This window comes from Dysidea avara, chromosome 9 (genome assembly GCF_963678975.1).
Source record: "Dysidea avara chromosome 9, odDysAvar1.4, whole genome shotgun sequence".
In the NCBI taxonomy this organism is placed as follows: domain Eukaryota; kingdom Metazoa; phylum Porifera; class Demospongiae; order Dictyoceratida; family Dysideidae; genus Dysidea; species Dysidea avara.
In genome coordinates this window covers 22115884-22139525 of record NC_089280.1, presented here as the reverse complement: position 1 = coordinate 22139525, position 23642 = coordinate 22115884, and the positions used below count along the sequence as shown (strand labels likewise).

Below are 23642 nucleotides of genomic sequence, written 5' to 3'. Positions count from 1 at the left end.
AGAAATTCCCAGAGTACACTGGTAACTCCCTGATCTTATGGATAAGCTTGTCATAATGAAATCAGAGATCTGACTGTCTTGTTACATACAGAAGTATCCTTCCAGGTTGTAGGTCTGCAGCCTCTGCCTCAACAGGAGTTTCCTTCTTCAGCCATATAGACCTTGTCTAGACATTGCTGTGATTTGCTTTTAGGATGGAACATCCTAGCATTGTTTTGTAGATGAGTGAGTGTTGATTCTTATCTCATTTTTGTGAGCACATCTGCTAAGAAACGAGATCATCACCACTGTTACATACATAAGGTATGGACTTTGCCAACTCACAATAAAAAATTTAAAAAAATGCTTGCCAAATTCTTTGAACAAGCAATGTTTCAAAAGATGTCTATTGGCACAGTATCCTCTAGAAAATTTTTATGATTGCATTTTAGTATGCGCAACCTTAACACAACCTGTTAAATGATGGTTGGACACAACAGAGAGCAGGAGTATAATGACCTGAAAATATTGGTAGGTAAAACCTGTTAGATACAGTAATATCAAGGGCTATAGCAGGCTGTACGTTTTTATTTAGTATTTCACACAAGTCTCAATAGTCAACATGATACTAACAGTTCACAATGGCTCACCAGATTCACTAAAGATCAAGACAATGGACACACTTGGTTTTGTAAATTGATATACCACTGTTTTGTGTGTCCAACTACATTACAGAATAATAAACAAACTATATTAATTAACTTCAGTTATGCACATACGTAACAGTACCAAGAATCATTTTCTCCTGTATACAAAATTACTGTTTCAATCTCTGGAGTATACAGGATGGTTATTACATATAATCAAGTGGTCAACAAAGTGTCTACAACGTGCTGTGATAGCTATTTACTGTGCCAAATCGGCTGACTACTTAGCTTACTTGGAACAGTCCTCCAGCTTACTTGATCTCTTGGATCCTTTATTTCCATTGTGTGTGAGATTTGTCATGACAAAGGTAGTGCCAGCTGGTCTAAATCCCAGCTTCTGGAGGAACATGACTTTACATCATACAAGTCTGCATTCCAGGATGTCACAATGCTTTGCTACAGGTGGTCTTCCAGGATTTACTCCAACTCATTGTGCTCCAGAAAGTTAAATAAATAACACATAAAAACACTGACATCAATCACTTGTAGGATGCGATTTAATAAGTTCCTTCTTGTTTTTTTAATTTTATTTTTTTAATGTGTAAAGCGCCATATCTATGGAAACTGACTGTTTTGTCTCTTGGAAGATAATCTCATATTTTACATATCATTTTGCTATTACTTTTCCAACCTTGCATAGATGTAAAAATTGAGCTTTTCAATGTCAGTCAGAGTATTTAGGGTAAAAAAAGTAGCCCCACATAATAGGGCTGGAACAAGATCAAATTTTAAACTCCAGAACTTCTTACAAGAAAGCTACTGGAGCTTCAAAGCTTTGTTGATTATGTCATGTTAGTAATTAATGATCATAACTGATGGGTGTACACCAGGGGTTAATCTAGGGGGGGGGGGGGGGGGGGGGGCACAAGCCCAAAAGTGCCTTGAGTATGACCTGAAACACTTCCAGTAGGTTGCTACAATAAAAAAATATTTAATGGAATTTTCAACTGACTGCCTGACTGATGCATAACTCAATAACGGCTAAGGCTACAGACTTGATTTTTTCAATGTTTGACATCGTTTCAGCCGGACAAGTACCTTTTGGCATACCGCAGTACATACAACGTATGTTTCATGGCCTCCTTTGTGTCCCATTTATCTGCTGACAGCACAAGGTGTTGATTCATGGTAGTGCCTTATGATGGCTTCTTATATTTGTAACAGTAGTTTTCCGTTGTGACTGGATTGATTGCCGAGGTCCTTCTTCATTTGTAATGCTGTGTAACAGGCTGAACATAGCTGAAAATGAAGCATAATGGCTACTTCGCTATTTCAGTAATTGGGACACATGTTCAGATGAAAGCAATAACTTTGGCGCCATTCTTTCTTCAAAAGTGGTATGCACTGTTTTACCAGTCGTAATAATGCAAAAAATAAAAGGAGCCACAACCAAATTAGGGATTAAATGTCCACTATTACATATATCTTAGGGTGTAGGTGACCTCCCTTGTTTTGCTAATTTTTGTTTCTTTGATCCCTAATCAAACTCTAATTTTTCCTTCTACTTGTACGAGTAATCAACACACTGTTTTTTGTGGTACCACTACATAATGTTGCTGGCATTTCAGAAGTGCTTGAAAACCATTTTATGCATTACATAATTTTAGTGTCATGTGCTATTTGTATTGCTACTGTATGCTGATCTGTTTCCTTGTTGTCATTGTAAACTTAAGCTGTCATTTAAATGTTTAAGCTGCTGGCTAATCTCCTTAATTATCTTTGACCGCAGTTTGTAATTTATTCACTTGGAGTATCATGAAGAGGGTTAGGTGGACAGTTGGTAATACACCAAAATAGAAGACCAAGTCATAGGGTATATTGCTAGACCAAATAACGAGGATCAATGCCACCTGAATAAGCATCCTATCCCAGGCACCTAAGGCCATCAAAATGATTCTGAACCATTTCTGGCATTGTTAAAAATAACAGCTCATAAACAGTTCAAAAACAAGAAGTCAATGGCATATACATGTTGACATTGAAAAGTACATCTGAATGTGTGCGTGCGTGTGTGTTGTGTGTGATTGTGCGTTTGTGTTGTGTGTGTGTGTGTGTGTGTAGTGTAGTGTATGTGTGTGTAGTATGTTGTGTGCACATGTGTTGTGTTGTGTGTGTGTAGTGTGGTGTGTGTGTGTGTGTGTGTGTGTGTGTGTGTGTGTGTGTGTGTGTGTGTGTGTGTGTGTGTGTGTAGTGTGTGTGTGTAGTGTGTGTGTGTAGTGTGTGTGTGTATGTAGTGTGTGTGTGTGTATGTAGTGTGTGTGTGTGTGTGTGAGTGAATGAACGAGTGAATAAACGAAAAGTGATTGAATGAGTGAAACCCCTTATTGCAATCTCTCTGTGCTATACAAAAAGCATTGGCTTCTTCTAATTCTTTTCAATGAGTGTTAGAATAGTAGTGAGCTGCGTTCATACAATCTTACCACTTTCAGAGCAAGGGTTTCACCATAATAAACTAGAGTTATGCAACATTTTGCAATAACTCCAGCCATTGTGCCTGATCATGATGACCTCATGTTTACCAACATGTTATCTTACCACAGAGTGGGGCATGCTGTGATGTGTTTGTAACCATTAACCACATGTTCTGGTAGGATGAAACTGTGTTGATATCAAACATATGCAATAACAGCAGCAGTAGCAGTACCAAAAATTCAAAATGCTCAACCCTATTAATTTTGGGCAGCATAAACAAGCTTTAAAGAGAGAATATGGTGACCTGGTTAGGAAGGTGAAACATCTCTCATTTGCCTTATTAGTTTGCAGGTACCAGAGGCATGGGTAGAGAAGCAACTGTATCCTGTCGCTAGCTTGTCAGTTTCACAAGAACACTTTTTTCACAAACACCATACTGACATGATACTGGAATGCACTATCATTTTCGTGTTGTGTTTATCACTAATAACTCCTATCATCATCCAGAGATACATATATAGACTCTTGTGTACATAGTGACTATAATTTTATCCAGTAGTTTTCCCCTGCAACTGCATCAGAGATGTTGGCAAGGGCATTCCATTTATCTGTTGACAAGTTAGCACAAGAAAAATACAAAGTACCAGGAGTCCATAAAATCCATAAGCACTGCAAGCAACAAAGCACCTTGTGGTACTTATGGGCTCCTATCATACAGTACGGTAGTACTGTATAGTAGGGACATCGAAAGTGTGGGGGCGATCCGTGATATAATATAACCCAAAACCTGCCATGATTTTTCCTCATAACGACATGACATTTGGATAAAACCAAGCCCAAAAGTGTCTTCAGATCGACCCGAAACATTTCTGTCAAGTTGCTATAGAATTTTTTTTTAAATTTATTCAACGGAATTTTCTACTGCCTGCCTGCCTGCCTGCCTGCCTGCCTGCCTGCCTGCCTGCCTGCCTGCCTGCCTGCCTGCCTGCCTGCCTGCCTGCCTGCCTGCCTGCCTGCCTGCCTGCCTGCCTGCCTGCCTGCCTGCCTGCCTGCCTGCCTGCCTGCCTGCCTGCCTGCCTGCCTGCCTGCCTGCCTGCCTGCCTGCCTGCCTGCCTGCCTGCCTGCCTGCCTGCCTGCCTGCCTGACGCCTTCGGTCAAGTGTAGCGGAAATTGGCTACACCTACAGCCCTAATTCTTTTGCAGAAACGTTTCTAGTTTGCTTAAGAAAAAACCTTTGGTATATTGATAAACATACAATGCTTGCGCTATTGTCTTACCTTTTATCATTCTTTACCATGGCCATCAGTCAAGGTTCTACCGCTGAGTGTTAATAGACTACAGTACGGCTTCCATCTACCAGTGTATATTGCATCAAACTATTCGAATACACGTGGTCACCGGTTGTACCAAAAACACGCGTACGTGACTTGCTGTTGATATCAATCAGAGAGAGCAACTCACGGCGAACTATACGTATAGTAATGTGTAAGTCAATAAATATAGTTTATTTAGTAATAATATTAAACCGAGTTGGGTCATCCAGGTCCTGCTTTACAGATTATTCGGGTCTGACCCCACGTGCTAAATTAAATGTGGACGTGTTACTATACATCATAATGTAACTCTGCTTCTTCGTGAGCCACGCCCACTTACGTAAATTACTGTCTGTGGACATATGGTAGCTACGCCCATTCATCAGTATGTAGGTATGCATGAATCCACACCCACTTACGTAAATTACTGTCTGTAGACATATGGTAGCCACCCACGCCCACTGATCAGTTGTTATTGTATGAGTCATAATCTAGTATAATAGTGCTGTGATTAACTCTTTTATAATAATGTGACTAGTTTTGTGAAAAGCAGGCTATTTAGTGGTCATGAGCTTGCAAAAAGAAACTTCACAAACAAGTATAAGAAAAAATTAGGAATTTTGAATTAGAGTAGGGACAGTGTATAGTGCTGCAATAAAAAGTACTGAAACAAGCTGGATCAGAGTAGTACATAATGTCCAAATACTATAAAACCATAAGAAGTGAATATCCTTACTGTGCATTGAGTGTAGCACAGTAGGGATATTTACTTCGTATTGTTTTACAGTATTTGGACATTACGTACTACTCCGATCCAGCTTGTTTCAGTACTTTTTATTGTAGCACTATACACTGTCCCTACTCATTTCTAATTTTTTCTTATACTTGTTTAGTATAAGAATGTCTCTGCTACTGTCAATATTTGCTGGTATACATTGAAAACAATAGGACTTGGTGCAGAAAGGCAGCCAAGTATTTAACTACATAGGTGGGCACAGAAATTAAAAACACGAACAGTCTTTGTCAGATTGTGATGCCCAAAATTTCTTATGGTATATACCATATTGCTTCAAAATACAGCAGGTCCCCGCCTGGTCCCATTTAGCTGTTCATAGAGCATTACAACAAAAATAAATGCTGGGTTTCAAATAAATGCCAGGTCTTTACATACGCAATGCATTACTAAAGTAGCGCATTACTACTTGTTACTGACTTAACAAAGTACTAATGTGCTACTTAAACCTAGCACGTTACTGTAATATTATTACCTAACAAAGCACCTTTATACATTGTGTAATATGTAAAATTACATACTGTGGAATTCCATATCTGACAAATATTGATTAAGAGCATTTTGTTTGTAAGGCACGTTCTGAAATTTTGGATTCCTACATAATTGCTATTTTGCATCTGTCTAAATATTCTTTCCTAAGTACCTAGTTAGGGATCTATGTATGTCTTAACACACCACTAGCTACATTAACAAATACAATTTGGAATTTTCAACTAGAGTAGGGACCATAGCACATCGATAAAAAGTACTGAAACAAGCTGGAGTAGTGCACGATATTAAATCACAGTAAACCAATAAGAAGTGTCATATCCCTACTGTACATTTCCATTATGGTATCTTGGGCACAGTAGGGATATAACACTTCTTATTGTTTTACTGTGATTTAATATCGTGCACTACTCCAGCTTGTTTCAGTAATTTTTATTGATATGCTATGGTCCCTACTCTAGTTGAAAATTCCTAATTATTTTGTGTCTTGTTTGTTAATTTTTTTTGTAAATACTATTATTATGACTGACGAACCCACACATACCGCATCTGAAATGGCGCCGCGCACCCCAGCTATATCAATTATCGTCTGAAAAGTGAAGTATCCATTACACTTCGTTGTCAGCTATGTTTAACCTGTTACATAGCATTTTGGATCAAGAACTGTTCGAAAAGCACCTCTGCAATCCATGCGTACTAAAAGAAATGGTGCCACGTGTCCCATTTATATCAATTATCATCTGAAAAGTGAAGTATCCATTACGCTTTGTTGTCGGCTGTTTTCAACCCGTTACACAGCAGTACAAATTGAGAACTGTTCAAAAAGCACCTCTGCAATCAAAACAGCCACTTTGAAAAATGTGGACGATTTCCGTTACGAAGGGAAGCCATCATGTGCCATCGCCAAATCGACACTTTTCGCTGTCAGCAAAGATGAACGGGACACAAAAGAGGACACTGGTAAGTCCATGAAGAATGCATTGTACATACTGCGGCATGCCAAAAGGCACCTGTCGGGCCGAAGCGATGTCAAACAGTGAAAAAATCAAGCCCGTAGCCTTAGCCGTTATCAAGTTACGCTTGTCTGAAGGCATCAGTCAGTTACTCAGTCAGTCAGTCAGTAGAAAATTCCGTTAAATAAATTATTTTTAAAATTCCGTAGGAACTTGTTGAAAGCATTTTGGGTCGATTTGAAAGCTTGTTTGGGCTTAGTTTTACCTAACCATTACTGCTTCATCGTCGTCAGGGAAAATTGAGGCTGGTTTTTGGGTGATGTTATTTCGTGGACCACGCCTAATCCTTTGTGGTCCCTACTATACAGTACTATCGTACTGTTTGATAATTTTTTTAAAAATTCCGTAACAACTTGTTGAAAGCATTACGGGTCGATCTAAAGGCTTGTTTGGGCTTAACCAATACTGCCTCATTGTCGTCTGGGAAAAGCGAGGCTGGTATTTGGGTGATTTTTTTTAATGGGCCGTGCCTACTCCTTTGTGGTCCCTACTATACAGTACTATCGTACTGTATGATAACTAGTCAGTTAAACACTATATTTGATAGGTCATCACTTGTTTATTTATTCCACAATGACCTCAAAACTGCTAAGCGAGACATGGACAGTTGGTTATTTGTTCCCCAGTTAACACCAGGCACCCATTGATGTTGCGACTGGGTGGGCTACTTCCCCCAGCTGACACCAGGCCACCAGGTCCCCATTTTGCAGCTGGGTAAACTGGAGCAATGTGCGTAAACTTTCTTGTTCAAGGAAACAACAGGAACTTGGCATAAACAAGCATCGAATCTTGATTACCAGGCCGATACTTTAGCCACTCACTTGGCTATGCTGCTGCATCACACACACACACACACACACACACACACACACACACACACACACACACACACACACACACACACACACACACACACACACACACACACACACAGAGGAAAATGCAAAGCCATGCAAAACACAGTTGTTGCAGCCTAGTGAACCAGCACTAGGATGCCTGTGCACCACTCAGCCTTGTGCAGGAAAATCCTCCTGGGACAGGGCTAGTATCCCGCAGGAGGACTGTTTAAGTCTCACAGAGAAAGGTCACGGAAACCGAAGTTCCACAATGGCCCCAACACTGCTAAACAAGACAAGGACAGTTGAGCATTTTGCTTTCCCATGTTACAGTTGGGTGGGCTGCTTCCCCAGTTGACACCAGGCCACCAGGTCCCCAATATACAGCTGAGTAAGACTGGAGCAATGTAAGGCTTAAGGAAAAACAACACCAAATTGGCATAACTGGGCATCGAACCTGGAACCTTTCAGTTACTGCCAGGCAAATGCTCTAGCTACTTGGCTATGCTACCTCACACACACACACACACACACACACACACACACACACACACACACACACACACACACACACACACACACACACACACACACACACACACACACACACACACACACACACACACACACACACACACACACACACACACAAGCAAAGCAAAGCCTCCGGCAGCTATGCAAAGCCTCCGGCAGCTATGCAAAGCATAGCTATTGCTGCCCAGTGAACCAGCACTGGGATGCCTGTGCACCACTCAGGCACTTGAGCCTTGTGCAGGCAAATCCTCCTGGGGCAGGGTTAGTAACCCGCAGGAGGACTGTCCAGGTCTCTTGGAGAGAGGTCGCGGAACCTAAAGTTCCACAACGACCCCAACACCACTAAGCGAGACAAGGACAGTTGGGCATTTGCTTCCCCAGTTAATACCAGGTACCCATTGATGTTACAGCTGGGTGGGCTGCTTCCCCAGTTGACACCAGTCCACCAGGTCCCCATTTAAACAGCTGGGTAGACTGGAGCAATGTGAATAAAGCTTCTTGCTCAAGGAAACAACAATAACACCAAAGTGGCTCAACTGGGAATCGAACCTGGGACCTTTCGATTACCAGGCCGATGCCCTAACCACTTGGCTATGCTGCCTCACACACACACACACACACACATGCACAAAGCAAAAGCAAAGCCTTCAGCTGCCGCCCAGCACTGGGGCACCTGTGTGCTATTCAGGTGCTATGAGGGGGCAGGACTAGTAACCCACAGGAGGCTGTACCATGTCTCACAGGTGAAGGTGTGGGCACCAAAAGTCCCACCTAGACCTTCACCTGCTATATATGAGACATGGACAGTTGAGCATTTGCTTCCCCAGTTTACACCAGGTACCCATTGATGTTACAGTTGGGTGGGCTGCTTCCCAGTTGGCACCAGGCCACCAGGTCCCCATTTTAACAGCTGGGTAGACTGGAGCAATGTGAGTAAAGTTTCTTGCTCAAGGAAACAACAACAACACACACACACACACACACACATACTGGTAGCTATTAACTAAACAATGTGATAGCTTTATTGCATGAGTAGAATTCTACACTTCATAGAGCTGTCACTAAGAAAAATTGACCTGTAGAAGTTTTAAAAAGGGACACTCTTTAGTACCATTTTCATTTTACATGTAATTGTGACCCATTGATAGTAAAAACACATTGAAGAGCTGTTGTATTACTCATTGATATGTAAACCAAGTTCATTGAAATAATTGAAAATCTAGTGTGTTTACAAGACAGTTTAATAAAATGATAACAAGTAGTGCTTGTCACAACTTAGAGACCTTTCTCACAAGTGTAACATCTGATTGTTTTGTTAAGATATATAATGGAGATTTCCCAGGGAGATTGGTAGCCTCATGAGGTACTGATATGTGCGATTGCTCTACTAATAATAGTTTCCAGTGTTTTTTATTGGAAAAAAGTTTCCATAACATTCACAAGGCACATGGATAATGTAAGCCTTGGTAGTTAACTAAAGCATCATACATATATTAGGTTGGTTTGTGCTATGCCTATACAACATGGATTTACAATTTAAAAATTAAAAGTTTCTTATAGCATATATGTACATATAAGCAAGATTTGATAACAAATCAAGACTCACGGTAGTGAGTCGCGAGGCCAAGAAAAGCACAAAGCGTGTGCCCACAAACACGCGACCACTACTGTGAGTCATTTACATGAGAGATCGATTACGCAATCTTTTAAAATCCGCATGGTGAAATCTCTGCCTTACTAAAAGATTCCACCTCGAAACCAGTGGGAATGTAACCTTGTATAATGACTAACTACCACACGAAAAGTCAGGCGAATTGTTAGAGTAGTTTGTTCATCGCCCACCCATTTACAATGCATTAATTAAATTATTTATTCAAATGTGCATCGTTCTTTTTTTCATTTTCTTTGTCATCGCATCCCATTGGGGCGATTTTCTTTCAACCATGAAGTTGTATTATAAAAGGCTGCGGCTATCATGGGGCTTTTTACACAATGTATCTGTACATTTAATTTCGCTAAAAGTTGTTCGTTGGTTTATGAGATCGCTTTTGTGCTCTTTGAAGATTCAAACTTGCCGCCATGACGTCGAGGTGTGAGGTGCCCGCCTCAATTCCTAAACAGTGTGGAAGTGGGCAAGGTCATTAGCCATAGCGAGCTGGCTGATTTGATGAACGCTGTGCTGTCAACTCCGGGTGAGTCCAGTCACTGATTTGTTTTAAATTCGCCACGGTATGCCTCCACTGACTCGTTATAGCGTTATTCCCCCATGCAGGACCCTCGGCAGGGCCGTAGCTACCGACATATAGCTGTTTCATACTCGCTGTAGTGTTGGAATACAGTTGAAGTAATTTACTGCTACATTACCCGTGCACGTCCCTAATCCCGCCCCAGCCATTCAGTGCCGGTGAAACTTCAGTGTTCACTAAAAGCCAGCCTCAGCGCATCACCTTTCAGTCATAGCACTTGTTAGACCCTCATGCAATCACCCACAATTATAGAAACTCTTTAACAATAGCATAAATATACTGTAATAGTAAACATTTACATTATGATGATCCCATAAAATAAAAAAAACAATGACTACAATAGCACAAGAAGCCAGATACACTAGCGTTTGGCTATGAAGTCCACGAAGAGTTCAGTGGGGTCTTGGTACCACATGTTAATCTTTCTTCACCATTTGCATGATTTGTCCATTGACCATAAATTCACCCACCAATGGTCACAACATCAGTATCCACCCTGCACATATAGAAAGGGATACAGTAGCTATATTATGGTAAGGCACAGCTAACTAAAAACATGTAATCATATAGTCAGACTAACATGTCAAATATGTATAGTGTGTGTGTAGCATAATTTATGTGTGTACATATTGTTATTCAAGCTGAGTATGTGTCTGGGCCAGTTCTTCAAATCCAGGACCCTGCCATTGTCCCACAACTAATATGCACTACACACATACACCAACATTCCAATTATACTCACCACATGTTGTAGTTGGACTTCAACCAGTGTACTTTACAAAAGTCTTTATGGTCAGAAGGTCATACGTAGGTTCCTTGGGTTGATCAGATTGAGGCAGGTCTTGTATGGGAGGAGACAGCAGATAAAACAGTGTGACTAACACCTATACAACATGAGCATCACATCATTTTATATACATTAAAGTGGGCATCCCACATAGCCATTCCCAAGATGTATTATTCATACTGAAGCTGGTAGCAGTTGATGACTAACGGTTATTGCATAATGGTAAATAAGTTACAACAGTAAAGGAAATTTTATAACCAGCAGTGATCTAGTTGATAGATAAAGGTAGAAGACAATTAGTAGTTTCTCCAGTCCTTGTTTGAGAATAAGCACATTAGCTGCTATAAGCACAACAAAAGCAAGACAGCCTAAATTTTAACACAAGGTTTATGATGCAAACTCATTATGCACCTACCAATGTGTTGCCCCACCACCCCCTTGGATGTAAGTGTGGCTTTACAGGGGAATTGAGTCCTAGAGCTGAGCGATACTGCAATTTTAGTATCACGATCGATACTAAAGTCACTATTCACGATACTGAATAGTTCACAATACTTACAAATAAGTCAATCATAGCTGGTGCCACATAGCTTATTGTTCAGCATTCCCGCAGGAAGTCCTTATAGGTGATAGCAAACTAGCCACTATCATCCTTGTTTACAGTAACAGTTATTGTAACACATGCTTTGAAGTTGTTATGGTGTTCACACCTCTCTGCAGGGGAAACCAGATGGGTGGACTTTATCATTTACAAGGATTCTTAGCCAAGTACTGCATAACAAATGGATTTTTAATGACAATAATGTACAGGCATGGTATCACAATAGTTAATAACAAAATATTGCGATATATCGCTAAAACGGTAGTATCGCTCAGCCCTACAATTGACATGAAACTGCTGCCCCACTATGGGGGACAATCATTCATTAAGCACCCAAGTACTTTTTCTACGCTATGTCAAATCCCGAGTAAATCCCCACGTTGCAACTGGAGTCAATGGGTGAGGATTTGACACAATAGGTTTTCCCTACCATGGGGCATTTAACATTCGGTTGTGCCCACTATAGCGCCATATATTCTCGAAGGGAGGGGTAGTGGGGCAATACATTGATAGATGGATACAGGGGTAAATAGATTAATCCTGTACCTTGCAGGCCTAAGCATGTTCCTCTCCTGTTTTGAAACATAATCTTTTATTGCCTGGCCCTAACGGGAGTTTGCCTGACACCTTCAACAACACAAAAAGCTATCTAAAATGGTTAATTTAGCTTCAACCATTGGCAAACTACAACACTCAACAATTATATCAGAGTATACATAACTCTATATATCTGCCCAGTTACTATATAGTAGGGTCCATGGTTGTCTCAGATCTGCACATGTTATCATCACATCAATCGATTGATGCATAGTAATTATGGTATACTGTATGTACGCATTGAGCTGAGCCCTCAAAATTATTAACTTATTAGTTTTGTAGTAGCTATTGACTTACTTGCTAATCATTCAAATGCCTGACACATTATTTATAGCCAAAGATTTCACCCTACATTAGAGGAAGCCATAAAAGTATATAGCCTTATAGCCTTTCCTGAACTGTTGATGGAAACATTTGTCTGCTTCGTTGTCATCACCAACCATCTGATTGGTTGAAATGTTGAGAAAAAATCTTCTTTCATTTTTAGCTGTTTTCTCACTAGGGTTCAGCTCAACTTGTTCGCGGTCTGACCCACACAGCTGCTAGAACAACCCCAAGCCAGCTGCAAGGATCTGGTCTACAAAAGCATGGATATATAATCTCAGGAAGCTAGTATGGCATGGGGGATTCCTGTCTAAAATTACGACGGTAGTTATATATCCGTTTACAATGACTTATACACGAACTTACTCGGCAATTCGCTGGGAGAATAGTGTGATGCATTCAGCGCCTTCATGTCCATTCCGAGGCATACTGTACATTCAGCAACAACTCGCAGCCGATTCGCCTCCACTTGTTACGCACAGAGACTAGTTATATCACCAACCCACTGCTCCATTAAGATGGTAGCCTCGACTTTGTCACTATCCCCGGTTCTTATTTTCACGTGAAACATCACGCAAAATATCACGTGAGTCATTGAGGGAAATTTTGAACGGTTTGAATGAGTTTTCTCTTAGCAAGTCACTTTTAGTAGCGCTTCTAAACACTGAACTTGAAGCTTTTGCTACTGATTTAGCTAGCTAATCTGATACTGAAGCTGTTATTATGTATGCATGCATGCAGTGAGTGTCTCCTATATATGTATAAATGTAGCTAATAGCCAATCTTTAGTAGCTAACTGTATGTTCTCCATTCAACAAAAAGTAGTGATATCCTGTGCCAAAAATAGCCCAGCTGTAAAAAAGGCGAGGCCAAGAATGCACAAGTACATGTTCATGGAGTAACTACAACCAAAATACATGATATCAAAATCTGGCCAAGAAAGCATTTACAATATAGGCACTTTTATGCATTCATTTTCTATATGCTTCACATTATCACATCCAGCTAGCTGTACATGTGTGCTTGCAATATAAACAATACTACTGAGATGATAAAAGATATTACACTGCATTGTTACCAAAATTAATTTAACTAAAAATTTACAATTGGTTTCTACTTGGCCATCTTTTTATTTTAATATACAGTGCAAAAAGATGGCCAAGTAGAAACCAATTGTAAATTTTTAGTTAAATTAATTTTGGTAACAATGCAGTGTAATATCTTTTATCATCTCAGTAGTATTGTTTATATTGCAAGCACACATGTACAGCTAGCTGGATGTGATAATGTGAAGCATATAGAAAATGAATGCATAAAAGTGCCTATACTGTAAATGCTTTCTTGGCCAGATTTTGATATCATGTCTTTTGGTTGTAGTTACTCCATGAACACATACTTGTGCATTCTTGGCCTCGCCTTTTTTTACGGATGGGCTGTTTTTGGCACAGGTATTCTTGTGGTGAAATAATTTTGAAATTATGGTATGTACATAACTGAAGTGTTCACAAACCTTAATGGCTCAGATCACAGAGTGGTCACCAGCTATTATGGAGTGTATTAGGAATGTGAGGTGAGCATATCACCCTAGTTTTCCATATTCAGGAACAACAAAAATGAGAAGCACCTACATACCATACATACATATAAGTACCTCCATTTGCTCATATGCATCAGCTGTTCCCTAGCTACAAGCTGTGATCAATAATACTAGTTGGAGTAAAAACAAATGACTAAAATATAGAGACTCTGTTTTCAAATCCCAACGTGGCATACCAGGGTAGGAAAAACAGTGGACCCGGGGACCAAGGACCTAGGACCAGGGGACCCATGGGGATTCAACTCTTCATGGAATTTTATACACTTCACAATATTCTATACTTGTACTAGGTACCTCTGCAAGTAGTCTTGCATGGTCAATCTACGTTTTCCTCGTCACTGTGTCTCACCCAATTAGAAATTATAAGCATCTCTGAAAAAGTGTCTGAAGCTGACTGCATTTATAGGCCACTTGCCTGCTGCACAATGAGTGTACTAGTCTATTATGTTGCCTAGCTACTAGTTCAGAAACATTGTGTAAATGCACCACGATGTATGAAGTGTGGTTGTTGAGCTGCTGGAACTTGCTTAGCTCGGCTTAGCTAGTAATCGCTATTTCAAATATTTGTTTGCACAATGTTTCTAAACTTTAGTAGCTAGGTGACATAATAGACTAGTATGGTCATCATGCAGCAGCAGACGAGTGGCCTATAAATGCAGTCAGCTTCAGACACTTTTTCAGAGGTGCTTATGATTTCTAATTGGTGTAAACATCGTGTGAGACACAGTGATGGGGAAAGTGGATTGGCCATGCAAGACTGCTTGCAGAGGTACCTAATACAAGTATAGAATATTGTAAAGTTCCAAGAAGAATTGGATCCCCCCTGGTCCCGGGTCCTTGGTCCCTGGGTCCACTGCTTCTACCTACCCGGCATACCAGGGGTTGGGATGCTGATATGCTCACCACAATCACATTCCTCAGAATAGCTGGTGACAATTCAGTGATTGTAGCTATTCAGGTAATTACGTTTTGGAATGCTTGTATGTGTGATAGTACTGGGATTCCAATATCATTTGCTGTAGAAGGTGTATAATAGAGTCATTGGAAGACAAATTCTGAGCTCCATTCAGTAACGTTGCTTACTACGTGTTGGATTTGTTTTCACACCGCTAGAGGTCAGAAGCACTTCTGACAGATTGAGTGTCAATGCCATCTACATTCAGCATGGCCAAGGTCTATCTGGCAATGGAGAAGGATGAAATGGGATTATTGTAGAGTTAGATTCTGAATTTCTATAGGACTCACATAAATATTCATTCAGATAAATGGGCAAAGATTCTCATTTGCTGGGAGGCTGGAAACACAAATGGAACTGCTGGCCTAGATGGTCTGGACTGTTTGGCAAGACAGTGTGAGTTTGAACTCTCCACACTATCTGGTAGTGTTATCATATAGGTCAAACCATGGTTGAAGAGATCATAAGATTTTGATGGCTTAGTGAATGCCAATAGCGTTAGCAGTTTCATGGAGAGTGACTTGAGAGATAGGGAGTGATTCTATCCTATCAAGGGAATATACTTCATATTTTTAGACACATCCCATGTGGTAGGGTTGCATATGGCTGCTTCTGTTAAATGGGCAAGCTGGTGTATTATTTTCTTAGCAGAGCGACATTGAATTGGCTACCAGCACAAATTATGTTGATGGTCACCTTGTCAATGCCATCATTGCCAGGAGCATCCAACCAAAGACCAAGGTCTATGTGAGTAGAGTCCTGTCACAAACATGTAATCAAATCACTCATCCTGGTAGCTATAGTGTGGAAAACTCAACCTTGGTATCCTCTGCTCCTACATAGGTTGGTCAGAGAATTGTTTCTCATACTTCAGTCATCAGAGAGTGTGCTCCCTGACAAAGTACACTGACCAGCCATATGGATCATATCAAGGAGAGATGCCAACGTAGCCATCTTGCAGAAACAGCCACTGTCTCTTGCTAACGGTACCATAAAGAAGGCATTCTTCAAGTGTACCTTTGTTATCCAACCCGCTTTCTGTAAGGGAGTTTTCACTGTATGAAAACTCTCCATCTTTAAGTATTATGGTTGGCTTCAGAGAAGGGCCAACACAAAGTAAGCGCTATCAAAAAGATTTCATTTGATTACATAACTTCCATTCCTTTAATCAGTAAGAAGTCTACAATGGACTGTGTTTATTGAAATCAAAACTATCGGATTGAATGGGATTGATTACGCTGATGGATTTAGCATAAGAAATGGTTTCGATTGGTGCATATATTTTAGTATTACCTTCCCAAAATAAGTTCTCTGTACAAACCCTATGGCTCACATGAATACATCGGACCTCCTCTGCATGGGTTGGCCTTTTCAGGTTGATAACTGGTCTCTGACCACCATCTAAGTAAGTACCACACAATATGCTACAGAAGAAGGCCTTTGTCTGGGCGCATGGTTAGAATCTCCTCCTGCAAAAGGGTCTGCTTCTTTGATAGGAGGTGATGGCTGTGTGGCATGGTCTCTTGACTATTGGGGAGACAGGAGAGGGATGTGATAACCCTTTGTCACTGTTGAAAGGACTCATTGTTAGATCCCTCCTTTAATGGAACAGGCTGATTCTGCATGCAAAGAATTGGTAATACTTCTGTTATCAGAGATATTATGCTTGACAAGTTTCAACCTGCAACTTGCAGCTGTGATAATGGGATTAGCCCATTGATGTTGAGTGGTGGAATCTATGCCACCATTATGACTCTGTCACTATGGTAACTGGTGCTACTACTGTGACTTATGCAATCTGTGGCATCACCCAATGTTGGTCCTTAACACCTCTGGTGTTGATTTCCTGTATTGGCTGCTGTTCACTGCCCATTTGTCAATACAAAGTCTAAAGGTTTGTCTGTGTCCAATACTTAGGCTTGTAGCAATACTAGATTGGCATCTCCATATTTAGACTGCTTGAGCAGAATAAGTATTGGGCACTTTGTGTGTACTAGGCTGTCTATAGATGTGTAGGTGTTTTGTCTTCACTCTTCACTGGACAACACCGTGGTGAAGGTGTCTTGAATGACCTTGGCCATGCTATCCAAGATCCTCAATGACTCATCTGTCTTGGTCTCTAATTTGCTTGAGCATTCCGAACATGTAATTCTGTACAGAGAATGTTTGAAAATGATTACTCACTAATTGTTATATCCCTTTAACACTCCTACATGTTCACACCTGATACTGATGTAGTACACAGCTTCATATAATAATTGATAGGGCTTGTGGTAGTGTCTTTCTACAGTAGTTACTAAGTTACATAGTCCTTATACTATTGGTATTTAAAGGATGTCCCTTCGTTATGTTGTTTCAGGTATAATCAGATTAGAAAACAGCAATAATATAGAGGTGTGGCATAGCAGCCCAGCTCAATCTGGAAATAGTTGTTCAAGTATGTAGTCACATAAACTATAGTAAAATAATTTTTGTCACGTTGACAGTTTCTCTTGGCTCTTCACTTATAACTAAGCCTAAATTTGACCTTGAGTTGTTGTAGAGTTTAGAATAGTTTGGAAGTAATTCCTAGAAGTGTTTCATAAAGTTTCTCCCCAATGCAATCTATCATAGGCTTCTCTGTTGGTCATCAAATAAATGTCACACCCACTTGTGTTGTGCTACCTGAATAAAGTAAAACATCATTACAGGGCTTGGCGTTACTAAAATCCAATGTTTTGAAGTCAATGAATGTATAGACTCTTTGTTACATATTATTAAAGCTTTATAGTGGCCAGCACTGAAGGTCTGACAGTAACATGTGCTGCAGCCTTTAGATTAACCTAAAATGTAGCAGTATTTAGAATTATGACTGTATACATAACTCTTGGTGGAACAAATCCCTGTAAATTTTGTAGTTGGGTGCTTATATTTAGTATTATTATTGTAATGACAAAGCCCAGAGATCCTTGACTTACCATACAACGGTTAATTGTTAGCTGAAATAATTTTATATGCACATGGATTTCTTACACAGTTACTACTAGCATAGATAATGTATGTCATATAGATTGGAAACGCCCATATTATTTACATAGTGACGTCATGGGCCATCCTCATTTCGCTGCATGTAAACTTTATGGCCTTGACAGGTGGAAGATTTCGCTGCTCTTGTAACCAGCAAATTAGTGTTTGTTGTTTACAGCTGGGTTAGTTACCACCTACACTAATTGGAGGCTGGACTGGGTAGGGATGCTGGAGAGTAGTAAACAGCAGTGTAAGAAAATTCATGTTCAAAGGTGAAATATGGTGTTTCAAAACGGTTGTGCAAATTTCCTGAAAAAAAACAACAACAAAAAACAGAAAGTGCAGCACTGTTTCTTTGCTGCTGTTTACACCACTTGTAGCAGATAGAGTGTAGTAGGCTAGCTATATATTCACTGCTTCAGTGTATATTTCCACTGTTTTGATAAAACTTCGGTACTACTTTGTGCAATTGTTTAGCTCAAGCTGAGCAGTACTGTAGCATAAAATCTATTTCAATGTATCACACATTTCTTTGGTTGTGTAAATGCGGTGACAAGAAGTTGGCTAATAGTACTGCTGCTGAAATATTTGCTGGTGAGTACCTGCCATTGTCACTTGTCGCAAACAATATTTCTCCCAATGTCCACAGACACGTTGTGTTCTTGTTCAGTACACAACCCAACACAATAAACAATGTAAAAGGAATATCGCCTTCAAACTGGCCTTCAAACAAGCCAGAGAAAGCCAAACAGCTGCTCAATACATTTCCTAGTGTAATTAGCGTACTGTAACTAGGATAGGAAAATAATTTAACGGGTGTTTCCTATCCATACATTATCTGTGCTTCTAGATAGTTTCTACTTCAAATGGCTTGAAGTTCACCACTGAGAAGAAGCAGCAGCAGCAGCGATTAAAACAAGTAGTAATAGTTTATTGTTGTTTACATCAGGGAATATGGTAGCATATTTCAACACTATCACTTTTTATATCATATCTGATGATTTTTGGGTGTTAAAAAGATATTGTATGAAAATTAAGACCATGCTTTCAGGTTGGTTGCAGAAACAGTATCGGAAGCATTACATATCCTGCCTATTTGATTAAAGTGTACCACAACAGGAAACACCAATTAAAAATTAACAGTTAAAAGGCAACATGAGTACTGTAGGCCTGCTAGAATTGTGTTTATAAATATCTGATAGCAATAATATGTGGTTCTCACACTAACTACTGGATTCTATACTTCCAGTATTACCAGGTCTTGTGGTCCCCTGGTTCTTGTTCCTGAATGTCTATATTAACAACTACAGGCTTAAGAGTATCATAACTGAAATTCTATTCATCATACAGTATGGTAGTACTGTATAGTAGGGATTGTGAAGGTTTGGACTTTCTTGCCCAAAAATCACCTCAATCTCACTTTTCCTTTATGACAGCTGGGCAGTATTGGTTAGGCATAACCTTGCGTACTACTAACTGACTGTCCAACTGACCCACTAATTGACCGACTGACTTACTAATGCCTTCAGACAAGCACACCTCAATAACAACTAAGGCTATGGGCTTGATCTTTAGCTCACTTCATCCCAACAGGTGCTTTTTGGCATACCCATAGTAAAGTGCATGGATCATGGACTTAACCTTGTTCTTCTTTGTGTCTCATTTCTCTTTGCTGACAGCTCAAGGTGTTGATTTGTGGTAGTGTATAGTGGCTTCCCTATGTTTGTAATGGGAATCATCTGTATTGTCCTATTTTCTGTAGTAGCTAGATTGATTACAGAGGTGCTTCATTTGCTACACTGTGTAATGAACTGAACATAGCTGAAAGCAAATCATAATAGCCCTTCACTTTTCAGTTGGTAATCGATAGTTGGGATTGTGTGTTCATGCAATATCGTTAAGGTGCCATTCTTTCTTTTGATGTATATGTGTGGGTTCACTAGTCATAACAATGCTAACAAACAAGTACAAGGAAAATTTCAAATAGACAAAACTAGTACCGTATATGACCATATTAAATCCGGGCTCAAATACATGCAGGGGCTCAAATATACACTGGGTACAACTAGGGGATTGTCATAATAAATGCCGGGGCTCATTTAACACCGGGGTGCTAATGACATGCACTGGCCAGAATATCAATCTGTATGCATTTTATGACACCACGTGTCCAATTATGACTTCTCTTCTGATGATGGCTACAGGGTATTCATCGTGGTCATTGTCATCTTCCCGTCTGACTTCCAACGTTTCACCCAGCAGAGGAGTCCAAATAGTTTTATATGCATGGTGGCCTCGAACCACGCTATCAATTTCGTAGGTAGTGGTACTGGCACCTGTCATTCTTGTTCAATGAGTGGCTCCACGTGATAGTAAGAAATAAATGCCGGGTCCAAATTAATGCCGGTCTCCTTTAAATGCCAGGTCAAAAATGTTGGATCTACAGGAAATAAATGCCCGGGCTTCTATGCGGTCATATACGGTATATTAAAAATTATAAATTTAAAAAATGAAGTAGGGATCCAAGCAATAAAAAGTAGTGAAACAAGAGAAGAACAATGGTAGCTATTACAGCATAGCTCAGTGGGAAATCCCTACTTTGGCATGGTATAACAATTATTTTTTTGTTCAATGCCAAAGTAGGGATTTAATGCCAAAGTAGAGATTTCCCACTGAACTATGCTGTAATAGCTACCATTGTTCTTCTCTTGTTTCACTACTTTTTATTGCTTGGATCCCTACTTCATTTTTTAAATTTATAATTTTTAATATACTAGTTTTTGTTAAAGCATACGGCTAGCCATAACATACAGCTAGCTATAAACATGCGACTGTTCTATTAGGGTGACTGCTGTATTAGTGTATCTCAAGTCATGTGTGCTTGCGCTGTGGTCTTCGTGGTTTTGACTGATTATTAGACTAGAGTATCTCGAATCAGCCTACCAACTGGCAGGTGTGTGGTCACAAATGCAGCTAGTGTAAAGGGGGCATAGTCATCGTGGTCTTGATTGATATACCGATAATACGTAGAATAAAGATTGGGCGTGATCTTGTGACCTATCATGGAGTACTGGTACCTCTGTACAGTGTACAGTAGCGTAGTCTAAGCGCCTTAAAGGTCAACTGAAATGGAAAATTCATGTATGATTTTATTGTATGAATGTATTGTTTGTATCAAGCAATGCACAAAAACACCATTTTAATAATTCAACTTTGCTGATATTAACCCACAAATTCTTAATACGTCACATATAATTATTTTCGTGATGTCACAGAAAGAACGGAGGCGCATCTTTGTATGTGTTAGAATGGCGGAAAGTGATAGCTGCAGCGACTCTTTGGTTGATGATAGTGATTCTGACGATTCCCAATCGACAACATCTTTGTCTTCTGTGGCTGGTGAAGAACTGTTGTTGACTGGACCGTCAGAAGTGATGCCGTATCGCTTTGAACCAGTGTACGAGAGTAGGCTCGAAGAAAGAGAGGAATCTTTCGGTCTACTGGCGGTCGAAAGAGAGGAAACAGAGGCTGATCGCGTAGGAAATATTGATTGGTAAGCTCCATACACTAAGTTGCGTAAATGATACAAACTGTATATGGTGCAGGGTTGCATTATATAGCTATATAGCAAAATGACATAAGCTAGCTACCCATGGCTATGTAGCTATAGCCTATGGCATAACTTTGTTGGCTAAGCCTCATTGCCCATTACTGTTCTATGATTTAGTTGATCCACATTGTTATCTAGGTGCAGATGTGGCCATTGCATAGTAATGGCTACACAAAGAGAATCAATATGCTGTAAGGAGATTGAACAAATTAATAGTCTTTTGGAAGGTGATGGCTTAGCTGTTCGTCCAGTGTGTATTTCAGAACATGCAGATTTTTCTAATGTGTGTCTGTGTAGAGCAGTGTTAATGGTAACTACTGCATAGCCATCGATACCATTATGGGAGTGCTGATGAACCAGTTGATGAAAACAGGTGCTTATGGTCTTTCAATCTGCCAGTGTTGTATGATGTGTGCATATTTTCAGAAAATTTTGATACTCGGCGTACCGACAGATGACTTGGTGGGGATGGCACTACTTGGGCAGGCACAGGCGTGTAGTACTGCCCTCCTGTGTAGTATCAAGGATAAGACAGGAATTTCCATCAGATGAATATACAGGTCATCAGCATCCACCAACTACACCTTAAGTAATTTTCATGTATCAACACATACAATTATTATTATTATAACGTGAAAATTGTGGTATTGTGTCTTTATCTGGATGTTTATATTGACTAGCTAATTTTGGTGGTCCCTTTGGTATGGTAGGTCTTTCCTCTGGGTGTGTAATGTAGTGTGTAGCCTTACTGATTAGTTCCTCAAAATAGTCTAGTAAATGCATATGATAAATAATATTGTTACTGTCCTTGTTACTTACGATATGTTGGTGGTACTGGAACAATTTTAGGAGTACATTCTCCTTGCTTGGCCTTTGGAAAGCATAGTCTCATCCTCTCCATTCCGGACTTCGTTACTGCCTGTTTCCTCCCATAATTTTCATTAAAATGCATTAGGGTAATTAATAACCTGCATTGTATTTATTTAATCATTTGTATATTATTGTATTATCACCTTACCTGCAGTACATTCCTTCATAAGAAAAGGCTAGTAACTTAGGAGCAAAATGGTTTACTACACTATGGTAGCTCTCCAAGCTGCTTGTCTGATGGTGTGGTGACAGCTTCTTGACATCTGCTATGAGTCTCTCATTGCAAATGACATCACAGACCTTTTCATATACTTTGTCACCTTATTAAATTATAACTACTAGGTTCCATTCATAATTATTTGTATTATACCTGGCTGCAGCCACTTTTTACGTCGATCTCCTAGGTCTTGAGTGTGGTAGCAATTCTCATGCTGATCACATAGATGTTCCATCAGTGATTTCCACCGAATAGCCATCTCCTTCCCATCACCACCCGGTGTTTTCGCCGCACACCAGTACATGTGGTTGGTAATGCTTTTAATCCACTCACCCACCACTTCACAATCTTTGTATTTAGCTATCTTTAGTAGCTTCTTTTTAACACCTAGGAGCAAAAATTATAGAGAGTCAAAATGACATGTACCCAAAATGACAAACCTTTTGCAACATGCCAAACATCAAAACGATGGTCAATATCTGGATAGCTTTGGCTCACAAATTTTGTAACCTGCTTGTGACGGTCAGTAATCAGTGCACCTATATTTATTGATTTCTCCATTAAAAATTGCAGAGCATTTTTCAATCCTTCCTTTTCCATGTGATTGCTAGATGCTACCAAATTGCTCTGCATAGTTAATAACATTATGAATAAAGAAATATTAGTTGTGGCAAACCTGAACAAGCTCTAGGTGGATAACTTTGTTGGAGGATAAGTCAATTATTCCGTATGACCCATATTTGGCAGAGTGCCCAG

The 23642-nt window shown here is 39.9% G+C and overlaps 3 long non-coding RNA genes across 3 annotated transcripts in view; 2 read left to right on the top strand and 1 right to left on the bottom strand.

Moving 5' to 3' along the window:
- Positions 1-23642, top strand: part of LOC136265936 (uncharacterized) — a 52179-nt gene that overhangs the window by 11310 nt on the left and 17227 nt on the right. The gene's annotated exons all lie outside the window — the stretch shown is intronic.
- On the top strand, positions 21308-22759 carry LOC136265937 (uncharacterized). The gene is made up of 3 exons (XR_010705807.1): positions 21308-21742; positions 21938-22172; positions 22226-22759. It is a non-coding gene; the product is annotated as an uncharacterized lncRNA (long non-coding RNA).
- LOC136265935 (uncharacterized) lies at positions 23010-23632 on the bottom strand. The gene is made up of 3 exons (XR_010705805.1): positions 23563-23632; positions 23327-23513; positions 23010-23273 (listed from the first exon to the last, which is right to left on the bottom strand). It is a non-coding gene; the product is annotated as an uncharacterized lncRNA (long non-coding RNA).